Raw genomic sequence first — 14,815 nt, 5'->3', positions numbered from 1 at the left:
AAGCTTGTATGTTGTTTGGCTTAGGACTTGCTAAAGGATACTTGAATGGAACAAGGAACGTGTTTTGGAGCATTGCTAGACTTGAGGTAAGAAGAGTGGTCACTGTAACAGAGGGTGTGCATTGAAGGCACAAATGTTATGTATATGTGATTTAATTATGTATATGTATGGTTAAAGTTATGATTTTGTCATATATGTTATGACTTTATGAATATTGCATGTTTATGTACGTTATTGCATGCTTACATTGATATGGGTGTGAATATACTTGAGCGGAGTTTCTATGACCTGTGTTTATGTCATTACATTGTTTGGTGTTTGGTAAAATGTTGGGCAGGGTAGTTATCGGAACATGTAGGAGTCTAAGGCCTCGGAGGTTTAGAGTGGAACGTCACTCGCTACTATAAACTCTCAACATTTGCTTACGTTGTTTGTTTGTTGTATGCTTGTGTGACATGGTTACATTATGAAAATGCATGTGTATGTTGAGATAAAATGCATACTTACGTTTCTCGTGCTTAGTTGCACACTTGACCAAATCAGCACTAGCTTACTGTCGAAATGACATCAATAATACATGTTATGATTGTATTGTGATATGTTATGATACACTATAATTATGTTATAATAATTATACGTTATAGTATGCTATGGTAAGTGTAATGACCCAAAATTACTAATAAGGCTTAAGGGCCTTGATTAGTGTGTCGGGAGGGCATAACTAGATTATGTGTGATTTAAATGATTAAATTCATGATTATGTGATAACCATGCTTATATGATTATTTGGATATATGTGATGCATGACTATGTGTATTAGTATGCATGTAGGCCCTGATTAGGTTATAAGGGCATATTTGTAATTTTGGCCCGTTGAGGGCATAAATGTTAATATTTGTGATAAATTTTTGAGACCACATTATTATGTGGATATAGTTGTAGTTTGTGACTTAAGGCGATCCTAGTGAGTGGTTTAGCGGAAAAGTCACGATGGGGATTTTTACCCGGCTCGTGGGAATCCGGGGGTATTTCTGGGAATTTGAGAAGTATATTGGAGACCATTTGATATTGACGAATATAATTGGTGATTAGTTAGCGGTAAATATTAGAGACACTCGAGGCATTAGCGGGAATTGGGAACAAATGACCAAAATGCCCTTGGAAGGATTAAGGGCTTAGATTTAATGGGAGGGTAATATGGTCATTTGGTTTATAAGGGAGAAGAGTTATTTATGCCTTTATGATTTAGTGGAATGTGTAGAGTATAGTGGAAGCTGAAAGAAAGGAAGGAAAGAGAGAAAAGAAAAAGGAGGAAAGAAGGAAAAACAGAACTCTTAGGCTAACTCTTTTCTCTCTATCGGTTTGGGTCTTCTTCCCCATTTCTTGAAGGAATTTGGAGCTAAAATTCAGAGAAGGCTTAGGCTAAGGCTTAACACTAGGGTCCTTGATTTGACTTGAGGAATTAGCATAAGTTATTCATCCATTTGAGGTAAGGTTTTAAAGTTGTTATTCAGTTTTTGGTGTTGAAATTGATTTATGAGCTGAGTATTGATGGAAATCTAGGAAATTAAGGCTGAGATTTTGAGGAAAGAAAGCTAAGGAAGTGTGGAGGATAGCCTAAGGTCGAATTTATCCATTGAAGGTAAGAAACTCTGAACTTGGTCACTTGAATTCTGAAGCTTTTGGTGTTCTGTTGAGTTTTTGAGTTTCAAGATCAATCATGGCTTTTTTTTGGTTTGATGATGCATGTGGTTGAGTTTTGTATGGTTGGGTCATATGGGGTGAGATATAGATGTTGGTAGGCTTGCTTTTGTGTATGATTGAAGTTTGGAGGAGTTTTGGAATGTTTTGGCTCAAGGAAGTTCGAAGGGGAAAAACCTGAGTCTTTGGCTGTGTCGTGACTAGTGCTGTAGCGCTAGCCTTAGGGCGCTCCAGCACTAGGATTGGGTGTCTAGGTGCTTGTTGGCTCTGTTTGTAGTGCTATATCGCCCTCTTTGTAGCACTTTAGCGCTACCGTGTGTCCAGAAGGGGGTTTTTGAGTTATTTCCTAGGGTTTTTGCCTGGGGGCTCGGGGTTTGATTCCACCACCCCGTTTGGTGGAATTAGGGCTTCCCGAGTGCTCGGGATTGATCACGAGGTCAGGTTTTGGATTTGAAGTTTGGTGATGATTCTGATCTATGGTTATGACTAGGTGTACGCTAGGGCTCGGAAGGGATCGTGCTTGAGGGTCAATTTCATTGATCAAAGCTATCAGAATTCAAAGGTAAGAAAACTGCACCCGGTTATATGATTATGTTGGGACTAAGAGCTCTCTATATCTGTATGATGTCATAGATGGTATTATGCCATGGGACATGTGATATACGACCTAAGAGTGCCGGAATTAATATTTGCACACAGGGTGCGGCTCGGCCACTGGTAGCTGAGGACAGCTTGATATTCACTAAGCTCGGTTTAAGCGGGCCGGAGTCAATGGGATAAATAGGGGTGCGACCTAAGGGCATCGACCTTGGTTATCTTATGTGATTTAGTTATTAATGTTGAATGATAAGCTTGGTATGCTGAATGCCTAATTATATGGATGTTTTGGATTGTTGAGTATATGATTATACTGTATGAGTTATCTGATTGTTTGATTGATGATTATGCTCTGTTATTGTGTTTTCTTGCTGGGTCTTGGCTCACGAGTGTTACGTGGTGCAGGTAAAGGCAAGGGCAAAGTGGACAATGTCCTGAGATGGAGAGCTTTGGTGCTGAATGTACATAGTCAGCAGATCGGCCGCCACGGCCGAGGAGTGGTACAGGATGAGTTAAGCCTAAATATATGTTTTGCCCTTAGAGTGGCTAATAGTAGTAACTTTATCCTGAAATTTTGTAAATTGTCTTTCAACGTTTTTACTTTTGGGATCCCATGTATAAAAGAATGTTTGGTTATATGAAATGAAACTTTTGTGACCAAAATCTTTTAACCCTAGTACAACTACATTTTCAGTAACACGTTTCTAACTAAATGACTTGATTAGCAAGTCTTGGACTATTATAAACACACAGTGTCACGATCTTTGCTATCCAGGGCGTTACAGTAAGTTAAGTTATTCTATGATAATGATATGATAGTTTAGAAATTATTATTGAACTCTTTATATGTTAAGGTATATATTATGAGTGGTATATAACTTAGGTTGTGATAGCTAAGCTAGTATACACTACACCAAATACCCCCTTCCATAACACATAAATATAAGTTTATTAAAAAATTATTATAATATCTAACGTAAAAATAAAAGCGGTAAATAATAAATAGTTAAAAAAAAGGCGGGCTATGTTAAGTGGCAAACTAAAATGAAATGTATAGTTATACTTTCCTTTTCCCTCTTCCCATTCTATTCTCTAGACCTAAACCCAAAGCTCTCGTTTTTTATCCTCTAATCTAAAAACCCTGTCTCTAAGCCAGTCTCCTCACTCACTCTTCCCCGACCCCCCTCCTTCTCTCTCTCTCTCCTGCTCCCTCAACTACGACGGTGAGGGGATATATGAGGCTTCAACCACGGTGGAGGTCGACGGGGGTGACAGAGGCTCAGCGGGACTGTCGGAGGCTCGACAACGTGGACTCGGAGACTCATTGGTGTAGGTAAAGATCTCTCTCTCTCTCTTGTTCTAGTTTATAGTCGACGTCGACTGGGTGGCGTGGGCTGGAGATGGTGGTGCGACGGGGTGCCATGGGTGTTCGATTCCTGGTTTGTGTATTTTTTTTATTATTGTAAAGCAATTTATTTATTTCTTTTTGTTTAAATTGTTCTCGTATCTTGCTCTGTACAGTCAAATTGAAGGAGTGAAGTCCACTCGACTTCCCTCTTACGCCACTTTTCCCCATGTTTTGGCTTCAAACGGAGTGAACCCCTAGAGACCTTGAAGGAAACGGTATGGAGCTCTTTTGTTGTAGCGTTTGTTTTATTTTGGATATTTTCATGTGGGTTTTGCTATTAATTGATTTGGTTTTACATTGAAATTTCTATGTTCTGTTTTCATTAGGGATAGTTAGTAATATTTCTTATTGTATCATTAATACTTGGTTTGTTGTGACCAAAAACGTTTCTACTAGGGATCAAAATCTTCTATTCTTTTGTGATTCTAAACTGTTTTTTACTTTATAGTAATTTATGAGATATGTTATTTTATTGTTCTGCACTATACAATCAAGTGATCAAATATTGGTATACTGTTACAAAAATAGCATTATTGTTTGGTATATTGGTCTACTTATCTTTCTTTGTGTTGTACTATAGCTGATTATGTTTCTTTATGTGAACTTTCTGTAGATGCATTCTAGTACTTCAAAATACTAGTGGATGAGAATGACCAGGTTGTTGGTCATGATACAAAATATAATTGTAAGTAAAATTTGATCTGCACAATTCTTTTTGGGTATTATGTCACGTCTTTATGGTACTTTGCATTTTGCATACTCCAAGGCTTTCTATCCTTCCTAAATCTTATACGCTCTTTTGATTTTGGATACCTTCATGTTATGGAAATGAACTGTTTATTCATGTTTTGGGCATTCTACTACATGTTCAAATCATATATTTTGTATATAGATCATGTTCATTCTGTTGCATCAGCTGGACCTCTGTGGTTTGCTAATGCTTTTGTACCCTGTAGGTCACTTGATGGAAAAGATTGAAAAGGAAAATTTGCTACACAGGGCTTTCAGTGTGTTTTTGTTCAACTCGAAATACGAGTTGCTTCTTCAGGTATTGCTTACAATATTTGAGGGACATCAAGCTATATGATTTGCCAATTAGGTACTCGAACCTTAGATCTTGTGGGAGCAAACAACAGACCTGACTGTTTGAACTGCCCTCCAAGGTGCTTACATTTATAGTAATAAGTGTCATGTGAAGAACCAAGTCAAGATCTAGATCTATTAGGAGGGCGAAAATTGAATAATTGTGTCGTATTCTATTTCCCATTTTAGTTTTCTATATTCCTGAAATTTCATGCACTCATGACCATGTCTACATATATTTTCTTGTTTTCTATGTTTTTTCCCTTTTCCCAAAACGTCTTGTGTGTGGCTAGTTATATTGAAGGCCAATTCGTATCTGTTGTGCACATCTATTCGATAACATAAGTCTCAAGATATGATATTGTGTCTGTTTATCTGTACAGCAACGTTCTGCAACAAAGGTAACGTTTCCCCTAGTGTGGACAAACACCTGTTGCAGCCATCCACTCTACCGTGAATCTGAGCTGGTAAGTGTTACTTCATGTTAAGTTAATGTACATATAAGCATCAACATCTTTTGGGAATATACATATTTTTCTAACATTATCTTGTAAACTGGTCTGTTTTGATGATATTTTGTAAAATGGCTTCTAGACTATAGATATAATATCAAATACATAAGCTATCATGCTAAATAATTACAAAAAATGCTGGAAGTTTTAACTGTTACATATTTAATAAGCTTTATACATAGTCTATATATATATATAGGCTACTATAATCATCAATTTTGGTGTGCTTGATAGGTAAGGATGGTGGTTGATGAGAGCTCAGGAGGATTTGGTTTCACAAGGAAGAATGAGATTATAAATGGGCAGGCAGCTGTAATTGGTTTATTGCTGTTGTTGGATTTTGAGCTATTGACTAGTAAAGGTATTCTTAAGAGAATAGGCTTCTTGGACTTTATTTATTCTATTTCAAATGCTTTGCAATAGTCTCAGGAATTAATCATATACCTCTGAAATGAGATGAGGAAGTTTTAAAGGCTTTGTTGAGTTCACTGTGTTTTTATGTTATAATCTTTCTTTATGTTATTGTTTTGTGTAGAAACTAGGATGATCTATATAGTTTCTTCTTCTTCATGTTTTCTACAGTATATATATTTTACCAAACTGTACAATAACGCTTTTGAAGTAATTAAAATGAGTTTTTATTTTTTTACTTTTGGACATATCACTCTTTTTGTTTGTTTTTCTTTTCTGCTTACATAGCCAGTCAGGTGGATAAGTTAATATTTATCTGTTACATATTTGGTTTCAAAAAGTAGTGGATACAATAAGTTACTAAAGAGTAACTGAAATAATAAGTTATCTGGCAGAAGAATAAATTCAGATTTTTAAAAAATATATTCTCTAAATTGGAGCCTCTGTAGAGAAATTTTGTTTGACCAACAGCATGCATTAAACTTTTCCAGCTGTTTTGACTGTTAGTTTCAGTATTTTGATTTTTTTGTACAATTTTTTAGGACTTGGCATTTGGTGTATCACTTTCAGCACTGCTTGGGGATAAATCTACAACTTTGGCGAGCTGCTAGCACATCCTATTGTAAGAATATCTCTGCCCTGATCTATGTGTGTGTGTGTATTTTTCCCTTCTTTCTACTCAACTATCCTTAGTTGCTCTACTTTTTTTCCCATTTTACAATTGGAAATATTTCATGTTGAATGTGCTTGTGATGTGTAACAATTTTCCATTTTGGAGATTTAAAGTTCGTTCTTCTCTGGATTCCTGTAGTGCCTTGACATACTTACTTACCCTCTAATATATATCATCCTGGGGTGTATTAGTACAAGGTGAAATCCTTATTAGTATCTTATTGAAAAAATCCTTTACATCACCGGTAGTGGTTTACAAGGGATGGCATGTATAGGGATGATATTCTAAATCCATTAGCCATGTATATTTCTTACTTCTCATTATTTCTTCTTGTTATTTATTTATTTGTTTTTGCGGTCTTATTTTTTTAGTCTTATTCTTATGGTACATGTAGCTCATCTAAACTTTAGTTAACAAGAAAGAGTAAAAACATGATAAAACTGAAGCAATTGTATTATTAAGACATAAATAATATATACAAGCCATGTTTATCAATAGTTATCTAAATAAGAAACCGTGGAAATATTGAGTTTGGAGACACTTAAAAATCAATCCCAGGAAAAAAAAACAAGCAATCTTACTTCACTTAGAGCCCCCATAAAATACAATGAGAAAACCCTTCCAATGCCTCTCTATAAATTCTTGTAATAATATTGGTGTTTTTATTTTTAAAAACTCATGTTGAAAATATTTGAAAAAAATAAGCAATAGTTGACATTAAATCAGATTTTATTTAATTAAATAAGAAAAGGGAGATAAAAATACATATGTCTGTACATGTGTATATGCACACATATGCACACATATTCTACTCAGGAAACACCATGTTCTGTCTTGCTAATGACATATATGTCTCATAATTTTTTTCTGCTCATATTTACAACTTTTGCTTAATATATTCTACATAGATTTATATGTGTATATAATCTTTTGGGTTAATAGCTGGAACTAGAAATTAATAAAAACTAGCTTGGTTAAATACAAAAATACTTCAGCTATTAGTTTTAAATACTAAAACCGAAAGTTTCAACCTATTTTCACTCCAAGAATTATGGTAGGAGAAGTATCACAATTTTCATCTCTGTCTCCTTTGATAGCTAGTTTTGTTCCCTGAATAAAATGGGTACTCGTTGACCTCATTTTGTCTTGTTTCTATGGGAAACAGAGTTAATTTAACAGATGATCTTGAAGGGCTAGCTGGGTGGACTGTTGGCTTGGCATTTGTTGGAATGTCAATTGCAGTGCTTCCAATATGTCCTGGTTAGTATGAATCTTCTTGAAATTAGAATATGATGTTTGAATATTAAGAATTAACAGTTGGTTAATTTTCTATTTTACTTGTTTCTTGGTTTGAGCATATAGCTAGTATTTTTTATTTTGTATAGATGTGATCTCAATCATTAGGCCAGAAGTAAATGAGGGTTTGAATAAGTATCCATATGTTAAAAAGCTATGTTCAAGAACAGTTGCTAACACTTGGTATATGTTTGCCTCAGTATCTTATGCTCTGCTATGAGTTTTCTGGTTTTGTTGATATGATTCTTTCTGTGGTTTTTGTTGTAGGTTTTAAGTGATCCTTAGAAGAGAGCCATATACGATCAATATACTGAAGAAGGTCTCAAAGGACAAGTGCCACCCCCTGATGCAGCAGGGGGATTCCCTGGTGGTGGTGCTACTTTCTTTCAAACTAGGGATGGTCCAAATGTGTTTAGATTCAACCCCAGGAACGCCAATCACATTTTTGCATAGTTTTTCGGGCCTTATTGCAAAGAACTTAAATGTATACAATTTCATTGGTGTTAGAGCTCATGAAGTTAGTTATTTACTGATTAGTGGTGCCTTCCTAAATATACAATCGAAGATATATTTAATATAGATTGATCTTGTTGTATTCACCTTTATATTATGCATTTTCTATTCCCCGATTGTTGTGATTGATCTATTTCCACTGATTTTTTTTTCTTTACTGATTGCAGTGTTGGACACAAGAGAGAGGTCATTCTTGAAAAACAACTGGTACAGATTACAGGTTGAAAATTTTAGTTCCTTATCAAGTTCAAATTCCTTTCCTTCTATTTTAATTCATTAATATTTTCTTTTGATATTTTTAAGCATACCTGGAAATTTTGAACAGAACAGATGCATTGTTCTTGTGAATATATTTTAGAATCGACCATAAGACATGGTTTGTGTGAATTGGATGGGAATTTTTTAACATGCACATACAGAGCATTTTTCTTGATATGTGTATATAACTGGTGTTATCATGTCATTTGTTGTTGCTTTATTGGTATTCTATAAATATGAAAGAGATCAATGCTCTAAATCTGAGTTTGAATGTTTGCTATTTGTTTACTGTTTAAGTTTATTATTTTTTTTTTCTTTCACTTTTGTCTGCTACCTTGTTTATAATATATGGTCAAATTTGTTAAAATTCCATTTAGATAGATAGCCATGTAGAGTATTTGTGGAATACAGAAGTAATATTCGGTCATTAATAACTCTACATGATACCTTTGAATATAACTAATAAAGGTAATATATATATTGTTATTAACTCTCATGCATGTTTTTCTCAAGCAAAAAGAGAAAGAAAAACAAGAGCAAATTGAGTTTGATGAAGCAAAACAAAAGAGCTAAAAAATGAGTAGCAGATCCCTCTATTAATCATAGACCAATAAGGACACTACTCCTAGCAAAACCTCAAGGACTGACACTGTTTTTGTAGCCTGATCTGATCTTTATTACAAACTTTGTAGACTTTTCTTTAGAGTTTGTTTATAAAATTAAGGTTGCCGGTGTCCTTGCTTTTGCTATAATTTTACTGAAGTCTTCAAAATGAACTGGAGATTCCTGAATCATGATGTATATCATCTAATTGGTTAGTTAAAGTTGAATTAGTGTTTCTAGCCACTTGAATCTTATTGTTGCTATCTCAGATGCTGAACAGAGAGAAGTAGATACCTGGCACTTCATGTAAACAACCCCTTGGCTAGGTTTACTTCCCAGTGCTGATGGGCAAGTATTACATCCTCAAGATGGTGGAGATAGTCCAATTCTCTGTCTCTTTAAATTAGTCACTGCTGCAATATTATCTAAGCCAGGGTGCCCAAATCCAACCTCTTTCAGCACCCTATGATTTTCCATTATGTCATATTTTATATATTTCTTTGAAGTAGAACCTATTTTATGGTCTCTACAAAGATTTCTTTGTATTAACTAGAGTTTTCCAATTTTCTCAGGAAATCAAATCATTGTTTCCTGCCGATTGCAGTCCATTCTAAGCTGGTTTTGGAAATAGAGATACAGATGAAGTTAGTTACCTTAAGGTCAGAATTCCACTAGGAAAAATCTTCATTATCAATCCCAAGGTAAACAATACAAGGTCTATAGATGTCTCATAATTCATAATTCCAAATCTCTTTCTAATGTTATAATCTTTGCATAGGGAGAGGTTGCTGTTAACCGCTGTGTTGACACGTAATCATACAAATTATTTATCTGTGTATCTTGCAGATTATTTATACCTCTCACCATAGCCCATAATCTCTCTCTCTCTCTCTCTCTCTCTCTCTCTCTCTCTCTCTGTCATACTATACACAACATAGCATTGAAGAAGTACGTTGAATCTTTTGTGTCTCTTTCTTGCTTTAACTGAAGGTAATCACTATTCAGTCTTCTTCTTCTTCTTCTCATATGTATTGAATCTTATTCAAAGTATTGTATTGTAATGTTTATTGGTTTGAAACTTTGTTTGTTTATTTGTTCCATGGATTAAACACAAACCTTTTCTCAAGCAGAATTTGATAGCTTTCATCAAGTTTGGTGACGACTGCATACTTTTCTGGGGTGTAAATGATCACAGTGAAAATGGTGTTGAAAAAAAACTTCTGGGTTATTTTTGTTCTACTCCTTTTAGGATTTGCAGCTAATTTATACACTGCAAAACGCGCTCCTCGGCCTAGGCCTCGCCAGATTCTCTTGGATACAAATGTTGATACGGGTGATTTCTTTGCTCTGCTCTACCTCTTAAAGCTTAACAGATCAGAGTTTGAGTTAGAGGTAATTTAAGTCTTCTTTTGGTAACAATAATCTTTTCAGTCACGATTTGTCTTTTACAAAGTTGAATATAGTATATCCAACTCAATTTTAGCCACTTAAAGGTTGGACAACAGCACAAATATGAAAAAGTACATCTTTTTTCCCTTTCTATATTGATTCAATGAGTAAATTACGAGTAGATTATTTCATATTGACAGTTACGTATTTTAATCCTTGATAACAAGTCATTGAGTTTTCTTTCTTTTCTTTTCTTTTTTTCTTTTTCTTTTTCTTTTCTTCTGGTATTGATGATGATAAGTAGTTAAATAAAAAACCCTGCTTTTTTTCTGGACCTTAATCTCTCAAATATTTGGTCCTACTAATATTTATGTATATATGGTCAAAGGATAAAAGAACTCTTGGCCTTAGGACCATCATGTCGGATCAAATAATTCAATGCTGGCAGTTAACTTGGTCCTAGTGTTTTACCAATTACTATAATAACATCTTTTACTTTTAAAAGCTTATTGCTTTGCTTTTTCTGACTTTAGCTCCCAAAGTCTCCAATTTTTTGAGCTCTCTTAATTCTCATTAAAAAATCTCTCTCCTCAAAAGCTAATTTATTTTCGAACCATATATAGTACATAACCAACTTACAACATAGTGACACATAAGAATTTTCTTTTTCTTTTTTATTAGGGTGTGACTATCAACACAAATGCCTAGACTGATGCTGGACATTCTGTGAATCAAATCTATGACATCCTTTACATGATGGGGCGTGATGATATCGCTATTGGAGTTAGCAGCGAAGGTGGAATACTAGAAGATGGTACCATTCATCCTAATGTTGGTGGATATCTTCCCATAATATAATAGGCATGAGCTCATTGATTGCCTTTTACATGTTTGATTTTTGTTTTTCCTCATAAAAAAACTTGGTACATTGCCATAACATGTATATCATACAACCTCAGTTAAAAGCCACTCTAATTTGTGTTTAGTTTATGTATGTCAGGGTGTTACAACCACTGGGGGATGTAGATATAGACAAGCTATCCCAGTAGGTATTGGAGGTCGTCTGGATGTTGATACAAATTTTGGCATTAGAAAAGCTTTTCTTCCTCAGGTATATATAAACTTTTATTTCCACTGATCTGTTATGCTTATTCTATGTATGATAAAAGAGATGTTTGCTTGAGTTGAGTTGGTAATTGGCTATCTTCCAGGGAGAATAGAATGTGGGTTATTAGTTATTAGAAGTGGAGAATCAATCTTTTTGCATTGTAAATTTGAATCTCAATGAATTGTTAAAATTATTTACTAACATAAATGAATCTCAAATATTTTGTTATGACTTAGGGAAGCAGGAGATATAGACCTATTAAACAACCAACTACTCAGTAGGTAATGTATGAGAAAATATCTCCAGGTCCTATAACTGTTATGGTTATAGGAGCATTTACAAACTTAGCCATTTTCCTTATGAGAAATCCACATTTGAAGAAAAATGTGGAGCATATTTTTGTCATGGGGGTTGGAATGAGATCGAAGAACCCAACAGGTTGTTATTAGTCTTATGACTTCCTACACTTTGGTTTTGAGGGTACTGCAAGAGTACTGATAGAGTGGCTATTAAGCATGTGAACAATTGAATTCATAGCTTGTTGCAGTAATTAGCTAGAAAAGGAAAGCCAGACTTGTTCTGTTCTGCTTCTAGTTTTATTGATGTTGTTATGTCTACCATTTCTCTTGCTTCTGATGGTACATTTAGGTTTGCTCTTGATGTTGTACTTCCTTTGATAATTCTAGATATGCATGTGTTTTGGTTTCCTCAGTTTTTATAGCTTCTTTCACTACTGTAATTTTCAACTTTTATGTTGGATGACTAATTATAAACAATGTTTAGTAAACTCAAAATTTTGTGTTTGATTTTAGTATCTAGCTTCTGTCCTGCTTCTACTTCTGGGGGTCTCTACTATTGGAGTACCAAGCTTGCTGGCCCAAAATGGTCACCATTTGCTTCATGGATAACTCGCTGGTATGTAATTAATATTCTTTTTCTAATTGTTAACTTGGGAAAATGTCTTTCTTCAATTTTTTCTAGTTGACTATTTATACTCTGGCTTGGAGCTTTTAGAGTTTCATTTGGGATCTGAGACTGTAATGCCTGTACAGTACCAGAAACCGTCTCCTCAAAACATTGATTCTTATCATGTTTGATTTTTTATTTTATTGTTTTTCTTTATGATTTTGTTGTATAAGAAGTCAAAGTGTGATTCTGTTTTTATTCTTTAATTTTTTTGGGGATATATTGACAGAATTTAGAGTTCTGGAATCAATTCTTCCTCACATACTTTTTGATCATTGAGAATGATATATTTATTATCTTGATACATTTCACAAGCCTTGTTTTAAGTTGTTTTGTTGCTTCAGTCGTTGCTTTGCATGGTAGTACATCTTGCTATACCCTGCTGTTTCGTCAAGTTTTGGAGTTATTACAAATTTAATTTAAACTTTATATGCTTACAGGTGGAAACTAGCTTAAGTCTTATGTTCTTAATAATAAAAGGACTTTTTTTTACAATGTGCAGGTATATTGAGATGATTTCTTTGGAGCAATTCTTGACAACATTTGTAGTTGGGGCCTTTAGAAAGGAAGAATGTATTTCACTAATTTTTGTATACATTTCTTGTTTTGTATTTAGTGATAAAGGAATCTGAATTGGGCATAAATTATGTTGTAATATGATTTCTTAAGCCTAGACTAGTAGACTAAATATTGTAATTACATTTGAGTAATTAATAGAAATCTATTTATGTTACCTTATTTGGCTTCAACTTTCATATTTGTTTTCCTAGTTTTGTGTAAGTAAAAAAAGATTATGTTTCTCTAAGCTAATATAACACATGTGTTATACTAAAGTGTAGTATAACACAAAAAATGTGTTATACTAAAGTATAGTATAACACAAAAAATGTGTTATACTAAAGTGTAGTAAAGTATAGTATAACACAAAAAAATTGTTATACTAAAGTGTAGTATAACATAATTAAACACTTATCTATATATTAAAATAACACAGGAATTGTGTTATCGTTGACAGTACAATAACACATCTGCATAACACTGATAAAGTGTTATGTAAAGTACCCTAACCTACGATAACATAGTCGGTCTTAACACATCAGAAAGTGTTATCGTATGTTTTGATAACACATTTTCGGTGTGATTAAAACCATTTTTTCTTGTATTTATATGTTTTAGGTTGTGATGATATGAATTAGTTTATATTTTATGATTATGTTTTCTATTTGGGCTTCAGGGTTGTGACCTACGTAGCTGTTATTGCCGAGTGTTAGCTCACGGGTACTATGTGTTGTAGGTAAGAGTGAAAGCGTAGTAGATTAGGCGATGAGTTGGAGCAGGCTTGGTCTTATGTGTGCATGTCATGAATGATTGACCTGGGGGTCAAGGGGTTGCTACTTATGCATTATTTTTATAAAGGTCTTTAACCATTGGTTTTATATTGTGTCTTAAACATGTATTTTTATTTACGTCGTGCATGTAAAACATGATTTATTTTAAATATTGAGATCTCGAGTTGCATGATTTGTAAAAGGTTTTAATCAATGTTTGTTTCAATGTAAGTTTTATTTTTCTTTAAGAGATTCATGTAACCATTAATTTTCTTAAATATGGAAAATTTAGTAAATTAATAAGGTTTAAGTCAGGTCGTTACAACCATGGGGAAGTATGATACAGTAAACTTTGCGTGGAAGCACATAATATGTCAGTTGGGGATCCCTAGGGAGATTATAGTAGAAAATGGGACATCGTTCAACAATGCTAAAGTCAAAGAGTTGTGCTAGCAGTTTAAGATTTACTTGGGGTTTTCCTCAGTTAGCTATCCACAAGGGAACGAGCAGGCTGAGGCTACTAATAAAGTAATATTCAACAATATAAAGAAGGACTTGGAAGACATAAAGGGAGCTTGGTAAGAGGATTTTTCAAAATTCCTATGGGCATACAAAACTACGCACAAAATCTCCACTAGAGAATCCCCATATGATATGGTGTACAGAACAGAGGTGGTAATCACAACAAATATAAGCTTGCCAACTTGTTGCGCAAACATAGTTTCCATACCGACCCTCAATACAGCACAGCTTGCACACAATTTAGAGTTTCTTGAAGAATTCATACAGGTAGCTCATATTTGCTACACAAAATACAAGATGTTGGCTAAGCAGCAATATCAAAAATGGATTAAGTAAAGAGAGTTCCGAACAGGAGAATCGGTGCTCAGATGATTCACTGGTAACCAAAAGAAGCTAGAGCCTAATTGGGAAGGGCCATCCCATATTGCAGAAGTGATGGGCAAAGGT

At 34.3% G+C, this 14,815-nt stretch overlaps 1 long non-coding RNA gene across 7 annotated transcripts; it reads left to right on the top strand.

Moving 5' to 3' along the window:
- Positions 1 to 3,365: 3,365 nt before the first annotated feature.
- Positions 3,366 to 13,251, top strand: LOC133782244 (uncharacterized). 7 transcript variants are annotated; one of them, XR_009870403.1, is made up of 17 exons: positions 3,366 to 3,631; positions 3,820 to 3,921; positions 4,320 to 4,391; positions 4,663 to 4,754; positions 5,173 to 5,256; positions 5,536 to 5,662; positions 6,255 to 6,334; positions 7,551 to 7,645; positions 8,362 to 8,414; positions 9,336 to 9,490; positions 9,628 to 9,756; positions 9,902 to 10,045; positions 10,186 to 10,447; positions 11,126 to 11,279; positions 11,445 to 11,555; positions 12,365 to 12,467; positions 13,021 to 13,251. It is a non-coding gene; the product is annotated as an uncharacterized LOC133782244 (long non-coding RNA). The 7 variants fall into 7 exon arrangements; XR_009870401.1 differs by having other exon boundaries at positions 9,325 to 9,490; XR_009870402.1 differs by having other exon boundaries at positions 9,325 to 9,490; positions 11,431 to 11,555.
- Positions 13,252 to 14,815: the final 1,564 nt, after the last annotated feature.

Source organism: Humulus lupulus, chromosome 6 (genome assembly GCF_963169125.1).
Source record: "Humulus lupulus chromosome 6, drHumLupu1.1, whole genome shotgun sequence".
Classification (NCBI taxonomy): Eukaryota; Viridiplantae; Streptophyta; class Magnoliopsida; order Rosales; family Cannabaceae; genus Humulus; species Humulus lupulus.
This window is presented reverse-complemented; position numbering and strand designations above follow the sequence as displayed.